This window comes from Esox lucius, chromosome 10, assembly GCF_011004845.1.
Source record: "Esox lucius isolate fEsoLuc1 chromosome 10, fEsoLuc1.pri, whole genome shotgun sequence".
Classification (NCBI taxonomy): Eukaryota; Metazoa; Chordata; class Actinopteri; order Esociformes; family Esocidae; genus Esox; species Esox lucius.
In genome coordinates, this window is record NC_047578.1 from 16,968,189 (window position 1) to 16,985,996 (window position 17,808).

At 42.3% G+C, this 17,808-nt stretch overlaps 1 long non-coding RNA gene across 2 annotated transcripts; it reads left to right on the forward strand.

Annotated features, from left to right (window-relative positions):
• Window positions 1–8,271: 8,271 nt before the first annotated feature.
• LOC117594956 lies at window positions 8,272–17,738 on the forward strand. Of its 2 annotated transcripts, none has more exons than XR_004576237.1 (3): window positions 8,272–12,528; window positions 12,836–17,340; window positions 17,648–17,738. It is a non-coding gene; the product is annotated as an uncharacterized LOC117594956 (long non-coding RNA). The 2 variants fall into 2 exon arrangements; XR_004576238.1 differs by having other exon boundaries at window positions 12,836–14,629; window positions 17,648–17,727.
• Window positions 17,739–17,808: the final 70 nt, after the last annotated feature.

Below are 17,808 nucleotides of genomic sequence, written 5' to 3' on the forward strand. Positions count from 1 at the left end.
TAGAATGGACCCAGTAGGTGTCTTGAACATAGCCTGCAAATAAAATGTATTGTTCAAATATTCATACATCGTTTTATGTTAGTAATTATTTCCGTTAAAAGGGTAGTTACATCTCGTGCAACTTGATGAAAGTTTTCATTATTTAAGATTGTGTTTGTGTGTGTGTTGATGCTCACGTTTCTGATGGGCAGGGACGTCACTAGAAATTCATGGATGGGGTGGCAATGCCTCGTTTTTGGGGGTCAGGGCATATTCCCCAAAACACCTTTTCATTATGTATTTTTAGAGTATCAACGGGTGTAAAATCTATCTAAATGCGGTTCTTTTTGGTCATGGTTGGCTAAAATGATACATGTATCATAGTTTGTGTTATACACTGATCTAATATAGCTTAAATTCTATCAAATTAAAGCATTTAAAGTCTGTTCTGCCCTCATCCATCCAACTCCAACAACAAACACAAAAACGTATGTACTATGTAGCCCAAATACTTTTGTCAACTATAGTTTGTTGTAAATGAACATGCAGTATATATTCTGTTTTAAAACGAGATTTCTCTGATACATTGTGAATAATTTCAAAATAGATTTTGTCATTAGCCCTTTAATCTCGGGAATGAAGTCATCAAAAAACAAACATTTAAAAACTGGATCTCTTCATCTGACCAGAATAAGTTGCAATCCGTTAACTTGAAACCCAAACACAGATGAATTTGTGAAACATGTAGTTTTGGATAGTGCTCTGTGGAAACCGGCCAAGGGAGGGGTGACGTTTGACAGGGGGAGGGGTGATGACTGAGGAGGAGGAAGAACAGGGTTTCTGGGGAGGAATGATAACATTCCTAATATGGATGCTGTAAACACCATACTCACTATCTGTCCTGTACGTGTTTGAGTTCTCTCCTCAGGTTTCCCTTCTCTTAAAAGCTGTAAAGAGGAAATAATTTGCCTGTTTGTGGTGGAATAAGTACTACATAATCATAATTAAAAAGTGACATACTTATACATACATACATATGATATGAGTCTAAGTTGAAGTCCTGTGGTCATATTAATGCACTGGAGTTGCTCCCACAATTTAGGGGTAGACTATGTCAAGGTTACTGGAACAGGTGTGACAAGGCTAGAAAGACTGAAGTACTTGACAGGCAACCATAGGACGGAGCACGGAGAGAGCAGATTACTGGGTATATGAGAGACTGTTGCGTTTGTGAGTGATGGTTCGCACGTTCACTATCATACACCACATCCAACAGTGTAACCACACATTTTTCATTCAAACATTCACAACACAAATAAAGCATTGACTTAAACTTTACCTTCTTTAAACAAACATTTTAACGTGAATAGTCTCATCCATCCATCCATCTTCTTCCGGTTATCTGGGGCCGGGTCGCGGGGGCAGCAGTCTAATCAGAGATGCCCAGACTTCCCTCTCCCTAGACACTTCCTCCAGCTCTTCCGGGGGGACACTAAGCCTTTCCCAGGCCAGCCGGGAGACATAGTCCCTCCAGCGTGTCCTAGGTCTTCCCCGGGGTCTCCTCCCCATGGGACAGGCCCGGAACACCTTCTCGAGAAGGCGTCCAGGAGGCATCCGGAACAGATGCCCAAGCCACCTCAGCTGACTCCTCTCAATGTGGAGGAGCAGCGGCTCTACTCTGAGCTCCTCCCGGGTGACCGAGCTTCTCACCCTATCTCTAAGGGATCGCCCAGCCACCCTGCGGAGAACGCTCATTTCGGCCGCCTGTATCCAGGATCTTGTCCTTTCGGTCATGACCCAAAGCACATGACCATAGGTGAGAGTAGGAACGTAGATTAACCGGTAAATCGAGAGCTTCGCCTTGCGGCTCAGCTCTTTCTACACCACGACAGACCGATACATCGACCACATTACTTCAGAAGCTGCACCGATCCGTCTGTCAATCTCCCGTTCCATCCTTCCCTCACTCGTGAACAAGTGCCCCTAGGCACTCTCCACCAACCTGAAGTGGGCAAGCCACCCTTTTCCGACTGAGGACCATGGCCTCGGATTTGGAGGTACTGATTCTCATCCCCACCGCTTCACACTCGGCTGCAAACTGTCCCAGTGCATGCTGAAGGTCCTGGTTTGAAGGGGCCAACACAACAACCTCATCCGCAAAGAGCTGAGACGAAATCGTGTGGTCCCCAAACCTGACACCCTCTGGCCCCTGGCTGCGCCTAGAAATTCTGTCCATAAAAATTACGAACAGAACCAGTGACAAAGGGCAGCCCTGCCGGAGTCCAACATGCACTGGGAACAAGTCTGACTTACTGCCGGCAATGTGAACCAATGCTCCTGCTTCGGTCGTACAGGGACCTGACATATTCCCGAAGCACCCTCCACAGGATGCTGCGAGGGACACAGTCGAATGCCTTCTCCAAATCTGGCCTCAGCTGAAGAGTTTCCAGTCTGCACTGCTCCGCACAACCGCGTCCAGCTGCCCACGATCTCCAATGCGTGGTCCACTGCCCGGCACGACCACCGATGTCCGTCCACACCGTGTCCAGCCGCCCACTCTCCAATGCATGGTCCACTGCCAGGCACCGACCACATTCGCTGTCACTGCACCAGCGTCTTCACGATTTATCTCAGTTTTTGCCAGTGTGCTCCGTGGCTGGGATGAATAACGAACGGCCCACATCATCCGTATCGAAGTCAGTTTTTTTTTTTACTTATTGTTGGCGCACATTTGTTCCTTTCTTTGGTCGCCAGTTAACGCGTGGCATTGTTGTAGATATGTGTTTTATACGAACAATTGCCAAGGAATAACTTGATGTCGAAGAGTTCAAAATTAAAGTTGGATATGACAATCCGTTTACTTTAAGTAAACAGCAACACAATCAAACAAAACAAATAGTTCCTCTTAAACCTACCACGTTATCAGACACGTACCCACGGTCCAAAAAAACTGTGACCTTGCTGTGCACAACAGAGCTGACCCAATTAGGCCACATTTTAATAAACTTTTCCCACACCCAGTGCCACAAGCTGGTTGCCAATGAAATGGCTCCCACACTGATGCTTGGGAGCCAGTTGTTCTCCAGATACACATGGGTTGTTACTCTGCAGACATGTGTTGCTTTATGACCTTAATAAAATCTACTTTTGAATGCACATACTCCTGAGTCTTTTCAGCTTTTTGCCTGGAAAAAGGGTAACATTTTCCACAGCACCAGGTATTTCTAGTGCTTGTGTGAGATATTGTCATGCTCTCACTGTGGTCATATTAATGCACTGTAGTTGCTCCCACAATTTAGGGGTAGACTATGTCTAGGTTAATGGAACAGGTGTGACTAGGCCAGAAAGACCGATGAAGTATTTGACAGGCAACTATAGGACCGAGCACGGAGAGAGCAGATGACTGGAATATGAGAGACCGTTGCGTTCGTGAGTAATGGTTCGCACGTTCACTATCATACACCGCTTCCAACCTGAGTGTGAGAGCAGCAACCTTGAATGGCGAGAAATGGGCTCAGTATCACCGAGACAGGCGAGAAATTCACAAGGAATCTCAGCCAACGACCAACATTTGTTTTCATAATAAAGGCAGTCCAAATGCCGGAGCACAAAAAAAAACACAGGCAACGTGGATTTATGTTTTAATTTATTACATATTATACGAATATAAACCAAAGAACGTGAGCATGTTTTTTTCAGTTAATTTTCCCAATTTGTGTTGAACTATAGATTTTCCAATATTATTAGAAGTTATTGTGTGCACACGGCTTTCACCGTATAGCTTTGATAATCATTTAAATATGTAAAAACACACTGTAGCAGTAACACTGAAACCGCCCGTTGTAGATGGATGCCACTTAGATGTTGAGGTAGAAACATAGGTCCCCGAGTTTTGCCTTGTTTTCAGATTTCACACTCGGGATGTGACACACCTTGATTAAGATGATCAAATGAATACTTCATTGCCAGTGAAGGGGAATGCGACGGTTTCCTTTTGCAGTTCAAGTGGTAGTAAGCAAGGACCATTCGGCAATGCGGAATGACCGTCCGCACCGCGTCCAGCCCCCCACTCTCCAATGCGTGGTCAACTGCCCGACCCAAAGGCAAGGGGAACACGGTCAGCCAGCTCGTGTCTAAAAGACCCGAAGGCAAGGGGAATGCGAGCAGGAACTCGCTCGTGTCGGGGAGAGATATCACGAGATAGGAGAGAAATTCACTCGGTGTCTCATGAGTCTTTCAGCCACTGATCAACAAGCGACCAACTTTTGTTTTGATAGTAAGTGCAGTCCGAATGTCGGAGGACAAAATAACACAGACAAAGTGGATTCATGTTTTTCTTTTATTAGATAATAGACTATTCCAATATACACCAAAGAACATAAGCACATTTTTTTAAAGCCATTTCACCAATTTGTGTGTTTAATGAAATCAAACAAAAGACAAGAGGTTAAACTATAGATTGTCCTATTTCATTAGGAAATATTTGTGGCCACATAGCATACTCTATTTACAAGTGACAAAAATGTCCATATGTAAAAACGTATTGTTGCAGTAAGGTTCAACCCATCCGTTGTTGAAAACCACTGTAATGTTGAGATTAAAGTCTATGTTCCCAAATAATATCCTCTTCTCATATTTGACTCGGCGCTGGAGTCCTCCTTGTTAACGTTCAAGTTTTCCAATATACACCAAAGAACATAAGCACATTTTTTTTAAAGCCATTTCACCAATTTGTGTGTTTAATGAAATCAAACAAAAGACAAGAGGTTAAACAATAGATTGTCCTATTTCATTAGAAAATATTTGTGGCCACATAGCATACTCTATTTACAAGTGACAAAAATGTCCATATGTAAAAACGTATTGTTGCAGTAAGGTTCAACCCATCCGTTGTTGAAAACCACTGTAATGTTGAGATTAAAGTCTATGTCCCCAAATAATATCCTCTTCTCATATTTGACTCGGCGCTGGAGTCCTCCTTGTTGAAGTTTTACGAACTGATGGTTGAATTCGAACCCAACGTCACGTGGACCACAGAAGGTGGGTGTTTCCTTCTCTGCTGGCGAGGTAGAATACAAGGGAGAGTCCGCTTCGTTGAAACATGCAGCAAGGAGAAGTGCGATGATAGAAATCCACTTCATTGTGCCGGTTGGTAGGCTTGGCTTCAAATCTTCTCTCCTGGTTGCTGGTAAACGCGATGAACTGGTTGTTCTTTTCTCGGATGAAGGTTTTCCGATGGAGTTTATGAATATATTTTTCGAAGTCCAGTATGTCAAAACAATGTCTAAGATCGATGTCGATTGTCCTTTCTGTGGATATAGCTGATCCTTTCCTCACACTTCTCCGCAGGACTTCAACTTGAGTTTATGTATATATTTTTCGGTTTCCAGTGTTTGTAATGTCGATTGTCCAACCGCGGTCCTTTTCGCCGAAGACTCGGAAGGTTTTCGGTTGGCGTTTATGTTAGAGAGTTGTCGATTTTCCTAGCTCTGTATACAGCCTACCGGTCCTTTCCTCAGACTTCTCCGCAGGACTTCAACTTGAGTTTATGAATATATTTTTCGATTTACAGTATGTAAAAACAATGTTTAGGAGAGATGTCGATTGACCTAGCTCTGTATACAGACTACCTGTCCTTTCCTCAGACTTCTCCGGAGCACTTCAACGTACGTTTTTTAATATGTATTTTCTTCGATTTCAAGTATGTAAAAACGATTTCAAAGATATCTGTCGATTGTCCTAGCTCTGTATAGTCTACGGTCCTCTCCATGGCCCTGACCACTATAGAGACTTTTTCATGAAATCGTGTTGTTTTTTCACACGAACCTCTGGAGTCGACAGAACAATGATATATACCATGTAATCAGTTGTATATGGATTTTGTGTTAATTGATGAAACGTCAAACCAGGTTACCTGAGTCTAAGGCCTCATATTATTATTCTAATTAGTCTATTTGTCTTTGATTCTTTTACATTTGATCTCCAAGAGAGACTGCTGAACAATAAAGTACACAGTTCGGACTTCTGTGTGTGTGCGTCAAGGACGGCGGGTGCATTTTTTATCTGTAGCCTACTCTTGCTCCGGCTCCACTATTATCCCTATGTTCAGTGCAGTGAGTGGTGGTTGTTTTAATTTAATATAAAGGACAGATGGACCTATGGTTAGTTTCAAGTCTCGATTTTCAAAGTTTATTCAGCAAATGCATCGAATAACACAGCGTCATCCTGAACAATGAAATTCTTGTGACATGGCCCACCGAAAGTAAGAACTTCCGAAATATGTCAAGTAAAAATATTGTTCGTGACTCTTGGAAGAGTTTGATAAATCACACCCCCCATCGATTCACTGTACCAATCACATAACGCCACCCATCAGACCACCAATCACATCACGCCACCCAATATTTACCATCAGTGGCTTGGGGACGGACCCAAAGTGATGTGAAACAAGGTGAATGCGAGCAGGAACTCGCTCGTGTCGGGGAGAGATATCACGAGATAGGAGGGAAATTCACTCGGTGTCTCATGAGTCTTTCAGCCACTGATCAACAAGCGACCAACTTTTGTTTTGATAGTAAGTGCAGTCCGAATGTCGGAGGACAAAATAACACAGACAAGGTGGATTCATGTTTTTCCTTTATTAGATAGACTATTCCAATATACACCAAAGAACATAAGCACATTTTTTAAAGTAATTTCCCCAATTTGTGTGTTTAATGAAATCAAACAAAAGACAAGAGGTTAAACAATAGATTGTCCTATTTCATTAGAAAATATTTGTGGCCACATAGCTTACTCTATTTACAAGTGACAAAAATGTCCATATGTAAAAACGTATTGTTGCAGTAAGGTTCAACCCATCCGTTGTTGAAAACCACTGTAATGTTGAGATTAAAGTCTATGTCCCCAAATAATATCCTCTTCTCATATTTGACTCGGCGCTGGAGTCCTCCTTGTTCAAGTTTAACGAATTGATGGTTGAATTCGAACCCAACGTCACGTGAACCATAGAAGGTGGGTGTTTCCTTCTCTGCTGGCGAGGTAGAATTCAAGGGAGAGTCGGCTTCGTTGAAACATACAGCAAGGAAAAGTGCGATGATAGAAATCCACTTCATTGTGCCGGTTGTTAGGCTTGGCTTCAGATCTTGTCTCTATAGTGGTCAGGGCCATGGAGAGGACCGTAGACTATACAGCGCTAGGACAATCGACAGATATCTTTGAAATCGTTTTTACATACTTGAAATCGAAGAATATACATATTAAAAAACTTCCCTAAACTTGGTGGAAGTTTAGGGAAGGGCCCGTCCAGAGATTGGCATAATGGGAAGGCCTAATATCACCGTATAACCATACTATATAAACGTGTGTTTCCGATGCTTGGGAGCCAGTTGTTCTCCAGACCAACATGGGTTGTTACTCTGCAGACATGTGTTGCTTTATGACCTTAATAAAGTCAACTTTTGAATTCACATACTCCTGAGTCTTTTCAGCTTTTTGGCTGGAAAAGGGTAACATTTTCCACAGCACCAGGTATTTCTAGTGCGAGATATTGTCATGCTCTCTCTGTGGTCATATTTATGCACTGTAGTTGCTCCCACAATTTAAAAGGTAGACGAGGTTTAGGTTAATGGAACAGGTGTGACTAGGCCAGAAAGACAGATGAAGTATTTGACAGGCAACCAATGGGACGAAGCACGGAGAGAGCAGATGACTGGAATATGAGAGACTGTTGCGTTTGTGAGTAGTGGTTTGCACGTTCACTATCATACACCACTTCCAACCTGAGTGTGAGAGCACACTCAGTGTAACCACACATTTTTCATTCAAACATTCACAACACAAATAAAGCATTGACTTTAACTTGACCTTCTTTGAAAAAACATTTTAACGTGAATAGTCTCACAAACACACAAAACAACAAAACACCAATGCATTGGTTTTTTTCAGTTAGTTGTCTTGTGTGCACACTTTCTGTGTTAATGGCCATGTACTGTATATGGTAGCGCCTACCGTTTTACATTTATCACTTGGCCTTGGTTCAAAGAAACTGGCCTCAGCTGAAGAGTTTCCAGTCTGCACCGCTCCGCACAACCGCGTCCAGCTGCCCACGATCTCCAATGCGTAATCCACTGCTTGGCACCGACCCCCGATGTCCGTCCGCACCGCGTCCAGCCCCCCACTCTCCTATGCATGGTCTACTGCCCGGAACCGACCCCCGATGTCCGTCCGCACCGCGTCCAGCCGCCCACTCTCCACTTCCAACCTGAGTGTGAGAGAAGCGACCCTGAATGGCGAAAGATGGGCTCGGTATCACTGAGATAGACGAGAAATTCACCAGGAATCTCAGCAACTTTTGTTTTCATAATTCATACAGTCCAAATGCCGGAGCACAAAACAACACAGGCAACGTGGATGTTTTAATGCATTGAACAGTATACGAATATAAACCAAAGAACGTTTTTTTCAGTTAACTTTCCCAATTTGTGTTTTTAATGAAACCATACAATTGACAGGAGGTTAAACTATAGATTGTCCAATATTATTTGAAGTGATTTGTGTGCACATGGCTTTCACCGTTTAGCTTTGATATTCATTCAAATGTGTAAAAACATACTGTAGCAGTAACACTGAAACCGCCCGTTGTAGGTGGATGCCACTTAGATGTTGAGGTAGAAACATAGGTCCCCGAGTTTTGCCTTATTTTCAGATTTCACTCGGGATGTGAAACACCTTGATTAAGATGATCAAATGAATACTTCATTGCCAGTGAAGGGGAATGCGACGGTTTCCTTTTGCAGTTCAAGTGGTAGTAAGCAAGGACCATTCGGCAGTGCGGAATGTCCGTCCGCACCGGGTCCAGCCCCCCACTCTTCAATGCGTGGTCCACTGCCCGACCCAAAGGCAAGGGGAACACGGTCAGCCAGCTCGTGTCTGAGAGACCCGAAGGCAAGGGGAATGCGAGCAGGAACTCGCTCGTGTCGGGGAGAGATATCACGAGATAGGAGAGAAATTCACTCGGTGTCTCATGAGTCTTTCAGCCACTGATCAACAAGCGACCAACTTTTGTTTTGATAGTAAGTGCAGTCCGAATGTCGGAGGACAAAATAACACAGACAAAGTGGATTCATGTTTTTCTTTTATTAGATAATAGACTATTCCAATATACACCAAAGAACATAAGCACATTTTTTTAAAGCCATTTCACCAATTTGTGTGTTTAATGAAATCAAACAAAAGACAAGAGGTTAAACAATAGATTGTCCTATTTCATTAGAAAATATTTGTGGCCACATAGCATACTCTATTTACAAGTGACAAAAATGTCCATATGTAAAAACGTATTGTTGCAGTAAGGTTCAACCCATCCGTTGTTGAAAACCACTGTAATGTTGAGATTAAAGTCTATGTTCCCAAATAATATCCTCTTCTCATATTTGACTCGGCGCTGGAGTCCTCCTTGTTAACGTTCAAGTTTTCCAATATACACCAAAGAACATAAGCACATTTTTTTTAAAGCCATTTCACCAATTTGTGTGTTTAATGAAATCAAACAAAAGACAAGAGGTTAAACAATAGATTGTCCTATTTCATTAGAAAATATTTGTGGCCACATAGCATACTCTATTTACAAGTGACAAAAATGTCCATATGTAAAAACGTATTGTTGCAGTAAGGTTCAACCCATCCGTTGTTGAAAACCACTGTAATGTTGAGATTAAAGTCTATGTCCCCAAATAATATCCTCTTCTCATATTTGACTCGGCGCTGGAGTCCTCCTTGTTGAAGTTTTACGAACTGATGGTTGAATTCGAACCCAACGTCACGTGGACCACAGAAGGTGGGTGTTTCCTTCTCTGCTGGCGAGGTAGAATACAAGGGAGAGTCCGCTTCGTTGAAACATGCAGCAAGGAGAAGTGCGATGATAGAAATCCACTTCATTGTGCCGGTTGGTAGGCTTGGCTTCAAATCTTCTCTCCTGGTTGCTGGTAAACGCGATGAACTGGTTGTTCTTTTCTCGGATGAAGGTTTTCCGATGAAGGTTTTCCGATGGAGTTTATGAATATATTTTTCGAAGTCCAGTATGTCAAAACAATGTCTAAGATCGATGTCGATTGTCCTTTCTGTGGATATAGCTGATCCTTTCCTCACACTTCTCCGCAGGACTTCAACTTGAGTTTATGTATATATTTTTCGGTTTCCAGTGTTTGTAATGTCGATTGTCCAACCGCGGTCCTTTTCGCCGAAGACTCGGAAGGTTTTCGGTTGGCGTTTATGTTAGAGAGTTGTCGATTTTCCTAGCTCTGTATACAGCCTACCGGTCCTTTCCTCAGACTTCTCCGCAGGACTTCAACTTGAGTTTATGAATATATTTTTCGATTTACAGTATGTAAAAACAATGTTTAGGAGAGATGTCGATTGACCTAGCTCTGTATACAGACTACCTGTCCTTTCCTCAGACTTCTCCGGAGCACTTCAACGTACGTTTTTTAATATGTATTTTCTTCGATTTCAAGTATGTAAAAACGATTTCAAAGATATCTGTCGATTGTCCTAGCTCTGTATAGTCTACGGTCCTCTCCATGGCCCTGACCACTATAGAGACTTTTTCATGAAATCGTGTTGTTTTTTCACACGAACCTCTGGAGTCGACAGAACAATGATATATACCATGTAATCAGTTGTATATGGATTTTGTGTTAATTGATGAAACGTCAAACCAGGTTACCTGAGTCTAAGGCCTCATATTATTATTCTAATTAGTCTATTTGTCTTTGATTCTTTTACATTTGATCTCCAAGAGAGACTGCTGAACAATAAAGTACACAGTTCGGACTTCTGTGTGTGTGCGTCAAGGACGGCGGGTGCATTTTTTATCTGTAGCCTACTCTTGCTCCGGCTCCACTATTATCCCTATGTTCAGTGCAGTGAGTGGTGGTTGTTTTAATTTAATATAAAGGACAGATGGACCTATGGTTAGTTTCAAGTCTCGATTTTCAAAGTTTATTCAGCAAATGCATCGAATAACACAGCGTCATCCTGAACAATGAAATTCTTGTGACATGGCCCACCGAAAGTAAGAACTTCCGAAATATGTCAAGTAAAAATATTGTTCGTGACTCTTGGAAGAGTTTGATAAATCACACCCCCCATCGATTCACTGTACCAATCACATAACGCCACCCATCAGACCACCAATCACATCACGCCACCCAATATTTACCATCAGTGGCTTGGGGACGGACCCAAAGTGATGTGAAACAAGGTGAATGCGAGCAGGAACTCGCTCGTGTCGGGGAGAGATATCACGAGATAGGAGGGAAATTCACTCGGTGTCTCATGAGTCTTTCAGCCACTGATCAACAAGCGACCAACTTTTGTTTTGATAGTAAGTGCAGTCCGAATGTCGGAGGACAAAATAACACAGACAAGGTGGATTCATGTTTTTCCTTTATTAGATAGACTATTCCAATATACACCAAAGAACATAAGCACATTTTTTAAAGTAATTTCCCCAATTTGTGTGTTTAATGAAATCAAACAAAAGACAAGAGGTTAAACAATAGATTGTCCTATTTCATTAGAAAATATTTGTGGCCACATAGCTTACTCTATTTACAAGTGACAAAAATGTCCATATGTAAAAACGTATTGTTGCAGTAAGGTTCAACCCATCCGTTGTTGAAAACCACTGTAATGTTGAGATTAAAGTCTATGTCCCCAAATAATATCCTCTTCTCATATTTGACTCGGCGCTGGAGTCCTCCTTGTTCAAGTTTAACGAATTGATGGTTGAATTCGAACCCAACGTCACGTGAACCATAGAAGGTGGGTGTTTCCTTCTCTGCTGGCGAGGTAGAATTCAAGGGAGAGTCGGCTTCGTTGAAACATACAGCAAGGAAAAGTGCGATGATAGAAATCCACTTCATTGTGCCGGTTGTTAGGCTTGGCTTCAGATCTTGTCTCTATAGTGGTCAGGGCCATGGAGAGGACCGTAGACTATACAGCGCTAGGACAATCGACAGATATCTTTGAAATCGTTTTTACATACTTGAAATCGAAGAATATACATATTAAAAAACTTCCCTAAACTTGGTGGAAGTTTAGGGAAGGGCCCGTCCAGAGATTGGCATAATGGGAAGGCCTAATATCACCGTATAACCATACTATATAAACGTGTGTTTCCGATGCTTGGGAGCCAGTTGTTCTCCAGACCAACATGGGTTGTTACTCTGCAGACATGTGTTGCTTTATGACCTTAATAAAGTCAACTTTTGAATTCACATACTCCTGAGTCTTTTCAGCTTTTTGGCTGGAAAAGGGTAACATTTTCCACAGCACCAGGTATTTCTAGTGCGAGATATTGTCATGCTCTCTCTGTGGTCATATTTATGCACTGTAGTTGCTCCCACAATTTAAAAGGTAGACGAGGTTTAGGTTAATGGAACAGGTGTGACTAGGCCAGAAAGACAGATGAAGTATTTGACAGGCAACCAATGGGACGAAGCACGGAGAGAGCAGATGACTGGAATATGAGAGACTGTTGCGTTTGTGAGTAGTGGTTTGCACGTTCACTATCATACACCACTTCCAACCTGAGTGTGAGAGCACACTCAGTGTAACCACACATTTTTCATTCAAACATTCACAACACAAATAAAGCATTGACTTTAACTTGACCTTCTTTGAAAAAACATTTTAACGTGAATAGTCTCACAAACACACAAAACAACAAAACACCAATGCATTGGTTTTTTTCAGTTAGTTGTCTTGTGTGCACACTTTCTGTGTTAATGGCCATGTACTGTATATGGTAGCGCCTACCGTTTTACATTTATCACTTGGCCTTGGTTCAAAGAAACTGGCCTCAGCTGAAGAGTTTCCAGTCTGCACCGCTCCGCACAACCGCGTCCAGCTGCCCACGATCTCCAATGCGTAATCCACTGCTTGGCACCGACCCCCGATGTCCGTCCGCACCGCGTCCAGCCCCCCACTCTCCTATGCATGGTCTACTGCCCGGAACCGACCCCCGATGTCCGTCCGCACCGCGTCCAGCCGCCCACTCTCCACTTCCAACCTGAGTGTGAGAGCAGCGACCCTGAATGGCGAAAGATGGGCTCGGTATCACTGAGATAGACGAGAAATTCACCAGGAATCTCAGCAACTTTTGTTTTCATAATTCATACAGTCCAAATGCCGGAGCACAAAACAACACAGGCAACGTGGATGTTTTAATGCATTGAACAGTATACGAATATAAACCAAAGAACGTTTTTTTCAGTTAACTTTCCCAATTTGTGTTTTTAATGAAACCATACAATTGACAGGAGGTTAAACTATAGATTGTCCAATATTATTTGAAGTGATTTGTGTGCACATGGCTTTCACCGTTTAGCTTTGATATTCATTCAAATGTGTAAAAACATACTGTAGCAGTAACACTGAAACCGCCCGTTGTAGGTGGATGCCACTTAGATGTTGAGGTAGAAACATAGGTCCCCGAGTTTTGCCTTATTTTCAGATTTCACTCGGGATGTGAAACACCTTGATTAAGATGATCAAATGAATACTTCATTGCCAGTGAAGGGGAATGCGACGGTTTCCTTTTGCAGTTCAAGTGGTAGTAAGCAAGGACCATTCGGCAGTGCGGAATGTCCGTCCGCACCGGGTCCAGCCCCCCACTCTTCAATGCGTGGTCCACTGCCCGACCCAAAGGCAAGGGGAACACGGTCAGCCAGCTCGTGTCTGAGAGACCCGAAGGCAAGGGGAATGCGAGCAGGAACTCGCTCGTGTCGGGGAGAGATATCACGAGATAGGAGAGAAATTCACTCGGTGTCTCATGAGTCTTTCAGCCACTGATCAACAAGCGACCAACTTTTGTTTTGATAGTAAGTGCAGTCCGAATGTCGGAGGACAAAATAACACAGACAAAGTGGATTCATGTTTTTCTTTTATTAGATAATAGACTATTCCAATATACACCAAAGAACATAAGCACATTTTTTTAAAGCCATTTCACCAATTTGTGTGTTTAATGAAATCAAACAAAAGACAAGAGGTTAAACAATAGATTGTCCTATTTCATTAGAAAATATTTGTGGCCACATAGCATACTCTATTTACAAGTGACAAAAATGTCCATATGTAAAAACGTATTGTTGCAGTAAGGTTCAACCCATCCGTTGTTGAAAACCACTGTAATGTTGAGATTAAAGTCTATGTTCCCAAATAATATCCTCTTCTCATATTTGACTCGGCGCTGGAGTCCTCCTTGTTAACGTTCAAGTTTTCCAATATACACCAAAGAACATAAGCACATTTTTTTTAAAGCCATTTCACCAATTTGTGTGTTTAATGAAATCAAACAAAAGACAAGAGGTTAAACAATAGATTGTCCTATTTCATTAGAAAATATTTGTGGCCACATAGCATACTCTATTTACAAGTGACAAAAATGTCCATATGTAAAAACGTATTGTTGCAGTAAGGTTCAACCCATCCGTTGTTGAAAACCACTGTAATGTTGAGATTAAAGTCTATGTCCCCAAATAATATCCTCTTCTCATATTTGACTCGGCGCTGGAGTCCTCCTTGTTGAAGTTTTACGAACTGATGGTTGAATTCGAACCCAACGTCACGTGGACCACAGAAGGTGGGTGTTTCCTTCTCTGCTGGCGAGGTAGAATACAAGGGAGAGTCCGCTTCGTTGAAACATGCAGCAAGGAGAAGTGCGATGATAGAAATCCACTTCATTGTGCCGGTTGGTAGGCTTGGCTTCAAATCTTCTCTCCTGGTTGCTGGTAAACGCGATGAACTGGTTGTTCTTTTCTCGGATGAAGGTTTTCCGATGAAGGTTTTCCGATGGAGTTTATGAATATATTTTTCGAAGTCCAGTATGTCAAAACAATGTCTAAGATCGATGTCGATTGTCCTTTCTGTGGATATAGCTGATCCTTTCCTCACACTTCTCCGCAGGACTTCAACTTGAGTTTATGTATATATTTTTCGGTTTCCAGTGTTTGTAATGTCGATTGTCCAACCGCGGTCCTTTTCGCCGAAGACTCGGAAGGTTTTCGGTTGGCGTTTATGTTAGAGAGTTGTCGATTTTCCTAGCTCTGTATACAGCCTACCGGTCCTTTCCTCAGACTTCTCCGCAGGACTTCAACTTGAGTTTATGAATATATTTTTCGATTTACAGTATGTAAAAACAATGTTTAGGAGAGATGTCGATTGACCTAGCTCTGTATACAGACTACCTGTCCTTTCCTCAGACTTCTCCGGAGCACTTCAACGTACGTTTTTTAATATGTATTTTCTTCGATTTCAAGTATGTAAAAACGATTTCAAAGATATCTGTCGATTGTCCTAGCTCTGTATAGTCTACGGTCCTCTCCATGGCCCTGACCACTATAGAGACTTTTTCATGAAATCGTGTTGTTTTTTCACACGAACCTCTGGAGTCGACAGAACAATGATATATACCATGTAATCAGTTGTATATGGATTTTGTGTTAATTGATGAAACGTCAAACCAGGTTACCTGAGTCTAAGGCCTCATATTATTATTCTAATTAGTCTATTTGTCTTTGATTCTTTTACATTTGATCTCCAAGAGAGACTGCTGAACAATAAAGTACACAGTTCGGACTTCTGTGTGTGTGCGTCAAGGACGGCGGGTGCATTTTTTATCTGTAGCCTACTCTTGCTCCGGCTCCACTATTATCCCTATGTTCAGTGCAGTGAGTGGTGGTTGTTTTAATTTAATATAAAGGACAGATGGACCTATGGTTAGTTTCAAGTCTCGATTTTCAAAGTTTATTCAGCAAATGCATCGAATAACACAGCGTCATCCTGAACAATGAAATTCTTGTGACATGGCCCACCGAAAGTAAGAACTTCCGAAATATGTCAAGTAAAAATATTGTTCGTGACTCTTGGAAGAGTTTGATAAATCACACCCCCCATCGATTCACTGTACCAATCACATAACGCCACCCATCAGACCACCAATCACATCACGCCACCCAATATTTACCATCAGTGGCTTGGGGACGGACCCAAAGTGATGTGAAACAAGGTGAATGCGAGCAGGAACTCGCTCGTGTCGGGGAGAGATATCACGAGATAGGAGGGAAATTCACTCGGTGTCTCATGAGTCTTTCAGCCACTGATCAACAAGCGACCAACTTTTGTTTTGATAGTAAGTGCAGTCCGAATGTCGGAGGACAAAATAACACAGACAAGGTGGATTCATGTTTTTCCTTTATTAGATAGACTATTCCAATATACACCAAAGAACATAAGCACATTTTTTAAAGTAATTTCCCCAATTTGTGTGTTTAATGAAATCAAACAAAAGACAAGAGGTTAAACAATAGATTGTCCTATTTCATTAGAAAATATTTGTGGCCACATAGCTTACTCTATTTACAAGTGACAAAAATGTCCATATGTAAAAACGTATTGTTGCAGTAAGGTTCAACCCATCCGTTGTTGAAAACCACTGTAATGTTGAGATTAAAGTCTATGTCCCCAAATAATATCCTCTTCTCATATTTGACTCGGCGCTGGAGTCCTCCTTGTTCAAGTTTAACGAATTGATGGTTGAATTCGAACCCAACGTCACGTGAACCATAGAAGGTGGGTGTTTCCTTCTCTGCTGGCGAGGTAGAATTCAAGGGAGAGTCGGCTTCGTTGAAACATACAGCAAGGAAAAGTGCGATGATAGAAATCCACTTCATTGTGCCGGTTGTTAGGCTTGGCTTCAGATCTTGTCTCTATAGTGGTCAGGGCCATGGAGAGGACCGTAGACTATACAGCGCTAGGACAATCGACAGATATCTTTGAAATCGTTTTTACATACTTGAAATCGAAGAATATACATATTAAAAAACTTCCCTAAACTTGGTGGAAGTTTAGGGAAGGGCCCGTCCAGAGATTGGCATAATGGGAAGGCCTAATATCACCGTATAACCATACTATATAAACGTGTGTTTCCGATGCTTGGGAGCCAGTTGTTCTCCAGACCAACATGGGTTGTTACTCTGCAGACATGTGTTGCTTTATGACCTTAATAAAGTCAACTTTTGAATTCACATACTCCTGAGTCTTTTCAGCTTTTTGGCTGGAAAAGGGTAACATTTTCCACAGCACCAGGTATTTCTAGTGCGAGATATTGTCATGCTCTCTCTGTGGTCATATTTATGCACTGTAGTTGCTCCCACAATTTAAAAGGTAGACGAGGTTTAGGTTAATGGAACAGGTGTGACTAGGCCAGAAAGACAGATGAAGTATTTGACAGGCAACCAATGGGACGAAGCACGGAGAGAGCAGATGACTGGAATATGAGAGACTGTTGCGTTTGTGAGTAGTGGTTTGCACGTTCACTATCATACACCACTTCCAACCTGAGTGTGAGAGCACACTCAGTGTAACCACACATTTTTCATTCAAACATTCACAACACAAATAAAGCATTGACTTTAACTTGACCTTCTTTGAAAAAACATTTTAACGTGAATAGTCTCACAAACACACAAAACAACAAAACACCAATGCATTGGTTTTTTTCAGTTAGTTGTCTTGTGTGCACACTTTCTGTGTTAATGGCCATGTACTGTATATGGTAGCGCCTACCGTTTTACATTTATCACTTGGCCTTGGTTCAAAGAAACTGGCCTCAGCTGAAGAGTTTCCAGTCTGCACCGCTCCGCACAACCGCGTCCAGCTGCCCACGATCTCCAATGCGTAATCCACTGCTTGGCACCGACCCCCGATGTCCGTCCGCACCGCGTCCAGCCCCCCACTCTCCTATGCATGGTCTACTGCCCG